This window comes from Eriocheir sinensis, unplaced genomic scaffold, assembly GCF_024679095.1.
Source record: "Eriocheir sinensis breed Jianghai 21 unplaced genomic scaffold, ASM2467909v1 Scaffold422, whole genome shotgun sequence".
In the NCBI taxonomy this organism is placed as follows: Eukaryota; Metazoa; Arthropoda; class Malacostraca; order Decapoda; family Varunidae; genus Eriocheir; species Eriocheir sinensis.
Window position 1 is genome coordinate 202317 of NW_026111746.1, and position 3891 is coordinate 206207.

Consider the following 3891-nt stretch of genomic DNA (forward strand, 5'->3'; position numbering starts at 1 on the left):
CACTATGTACATTTTAATTAGTCTAAAATACAGAACATTGTCACATGTTTAACTTACTTTGAGTAAGGTCTCAAAAGAGAAAATACTTGCGAATATTTTAATACATTCATCTCTCTCTCTCTCTCTCTCTCTCTCTCTCTCTCTCTCTCTCTCTCTCTCTCACACACACACACCAACACACCGATAAATACTGGTACAGTACCTAAGGAGTGGCGGAGGGCCGAAGTGGTCCCTATATACAAAAGTGGAAGAAAGGAAGAACCCCTGAACTACAGACCCGTGTAATTGACCAGTGTACTATGTAAAATATGTGAAAAAGTGATAAAGAAACAATAGACGAGATTTCTAGAAGAGCATAATTTAATAACAAGTAAACAGTATGGATTCCAGAAAAGGGGACTCATGTGTGACAAACTTACTGAGCTCTTACTCAAGAGTGACCGATAAAATACACACCTCACCATTTCACCCAAAGAAATTAGCAATTATTGCTTCACGTACTGCTCTTCCAGCTCCTCGGCCAGCAGCTGCTCCAAGAACAGCAGTAGGAGCATCCTGCTCTTCCTCATCCTCTTCAAGCTAAGGAGGAAATAAGATCTTAAAAGTACTCACAAAGTACTATATTACTCTTGCTCTGCTGAATGTGTCTGCTGATACACTGTTGCATTTTTACATCTACTGTATTAATAGCAATTGCACTGCTGCAGCCAGAAATCTGAATGATTGAAAGTTATCACTAAATAAAGTTGCTATGTTCTCAACAAAGTTTATCCAACAGGAAGCATATGAAAGAATGTCTGAAAGCTAACTCTCCACCTTACCGAAATATAAATTTGTACCCGCTGGGGAAGTGGAATACCCCGCTGGACACAGCGGTTGTGCAGCAGTAAACATGAGGTGATGATGTTGAGGCACTTCATGGGAGCATACTGCAAGGCACCCCAGATTTGTGAAGGCACCTGTAAATAGTGTTAGTTGTCAAAATTACTGAGTCAAAGACAATTGAAATACAAATCTTCCAAGCACTCCCGTCTTGTCTTTTTTTTTTTACATCTTCGCCTATGGCATACGGGTAGTCTTAGGCCACTTGGCGGTGACTGAAAAATCCAAGGTGGTAACGTGGGGATTCAAACCCACGTCTGCTCACTTTCACACCAAATATTTATTTTTTAAATTTGCCTTTCCAATCACTTTATTGCTGTAACATGTTAATAATCTAGTTCTCACTGGGTTCTAATGGATGGCCAGCATATGTGAATGCATAGGTATTGGGAATAAGGAAAAGAAGTTTGTCACCTGAACCGGCTCTTTAGTATTCCAAAGGTTTGCTCCACAACGACACGTGTCCGTGTATGGGCCCTATTGTAGCGCTCCTCCGGTTCTGTTGTGGGGTTGCGGACTGGAGTCATCAAAAATGGCTCTAATGCATAGCCGCTGTCGCCTGTAAAGATTACAGTCATGTGATATCATTTTCAGGATGTGAAGTAACTACTTAAGAAAGCTACTGTAACACACTAAGTATTTACTGAAAAGGTATTTATGTAACACATGTAATGCAACATTTGTCAAGAACATCAACATCCCTCCAGATACGCACCAAGGAGCAGGTAGTCCCCAAACTCACCCCTGCGAAAGCGTTCATATAGGTCGCAATGGTGCCAGATGAAGGAGTCGTGATTTGACCCTGCTAAAAAGGGGAGAATAAAAAAAAGGATTCCAAAACATGGACATGTTAATACTGGAAAAAAATACCAGACTCAAGAGAAAAGCTGTAGCATGTTTGGTGTGCCCAACACTGGTGGAGTCTTAGCATCTTCAAATGCTCAAGTTCCATTGCCTAAATAGCTAATCTGCAATTATTCTTGCTAAAAATCAAACTTTAGAAATGCTGTAGCAGGTAAGGGATGTTTGTGATTTAACTATTAACATGCCTAACAATAAATGATATCATCAATAAGGAACACTTACCTGGAAATGACACAATAGCTGATGATCATACCAGCAGCATCACACACAACTTGGATGTTGAAAGAGTGGTACCTCTTCCTGTTCACGTAGGCAGCCTCATTTTCATGGGGTGCCTTAATGGAAATATGAGTACCTGTTGATAAACATTATGCAAATAAATATTATTTAGTGATAGGCAGATTGTAAATCTATTCATGTACTTTTACTGAGACCAATATCATATGTGCTCATTCGTCAGTCCCTAGTAATTTTGAATCTTACAATCAATGGCACCAATAACCCGAGGGAAACTCCGAACTCTTGCAAAAGCTGTTGCCGATTCCATCAATGCATGCATCGTGGAGGTCATTTTTATCTCTTGTCGAGCTATGTCACTCAACACAGCTGTCACGTCCTGGACTACACGGCTGACACTGCCCTGTGCAAGTCCTGAAATGCATTAATTTTTAATTGTTTGAAGCATTGTATTTTGGGGATTTCCTCATCACCTTTACCCTTACAAGTAAAATTTGCAAACTTATTGTAATAAAATCTCTTCTTCAATTAAGATAAATCAGCTGCACCTCACTGATTTAGAGTGAAAAAAACAAAAACAAATATATATATATATATATATATATATATATATATATATATATATATATATATATATATATATATATATATATATATATATATATATATATATATATATAGTTAATTAAATTCTAAGTAAATTTATTTAATCATTATGAAAATTATGAATAATTAAGTAAAGATTGTTCAGTGAATGGTATTTATTCCAGAAGTACACCCATCTCACTGTGCTGCATTTTTATGCTTTATTAAGTACTTTGTGCACACACACAGCACACTTTGTATTGTTTTCTTCCACATGTCACTCACTCGCGATAATAACCTCGTATTTTATTTTATTTTTTAAACCAGGGAGGGGAATAAGCATTTGAAGCCATTTATTACATTTTTGGCTGAGCTGCAGACCACTTGGGTTATAGCTTTTATTTGGTTAGGTGAAATCTAACCACTAAATTTAACCAAATCTACTGCTGTTTCCCACATCCTATACATGGTTCCTGTTAGCTGAGAATGGTAATAGTGAAGGAATCACTTTGAAAACAGTAAAATGGTTGGAGTTTGGGTGGCCTGCAGAGTGATAACCCGAGTATTAAAAAGGACTAATAAGAATGAACTTACCGCATACGTCGCCTATGACGTGCTGAAAGGAACCGCTGGCTAACAGTCTTAAGGTCACCAAAACTTGTGTGTGTGGCGGTATTGCATATGACCTCCTTGTCCTCCTCCTTAGGGCAGGCTGAACCTCCTGGATGAGCTCAATCAAATAATGCCGGAGGAACCGGTAGTGGCTCACGAGCTCCCTGTCACTTAAGGAGAGAGGGTCAAGGCGATCGCGAAATCGCCTTTCTCTCCTCAGGGCACGATCATGCAAGGCGGCGTAGATGAACTCCATCGTGTAGCGGCGGGGCAGCGGGAAGGAGTAGTTGGCGGTGGATCGGCGAGGTGCTGTTTACTGTTTTAAAGGGTGTAAATCTCAAAGGAATAGCTTTTCTCTACTCTCAAAGGTATATTTCAAGTTGAAATAGTGAGATATAAATCATTTATATGTAAATATATTTTTTTTTTACAACAAAGGAGGCAGCTCAAGGGCACACAAAAAAATAGAACAATAATAAAAAAAGCCCGCTACTCGCTGCTCCTAACAAAGAAACAAAAGAGGTGGCCGAAAGCAAGATCAAATACGGAAGGAAAGATGTCCTGATACCCTCCTCTTGAAAGAGTTCAAGTCGTAGGCAGGAGGAAATCCAGATGAAGGAAGATTGTTCCAGAGTTTACCAGCGTGAAGGATGAAAGAGTGAAGATGCTGGTTAACTCTTGCATAAGGGGTTTGGACAGTATAGGGATGAG

The 3891-nt window shown here is 39.2% G+C and overlaps 1 long non-coding RNA gene across 2 annotated transcripts; it reads right to left on the reverse strand.

Moving 5' to 3' along the window:
• Positions 1-231: 231 nt before the first annotated feature.
• On the reverse strand, positions 232-3339 carry LOC126992231 (uncharacterized). 2 transcript variants are annotated; one of them, XR_007746371.1, is made up of 7 exons: positions 3163-3339; positions 2230-2397; positions 1969-2101; positions 1598-1687; positions 1297-1441; positions 822-959; positions 232-579 (listed from the first exon to the last, which is right to left on the reverse strand). It is a non-coding gene; the product is annotated as an uncharacterized LOC126992231 (long non-coding RNA). The 2 variants fall into 2 exon arrangements; XR_007746370.1 differs by having other exon boundaries at positions 1598-2101.
• Positions 3340-3891: the final 552 nt, after the last annotated feature.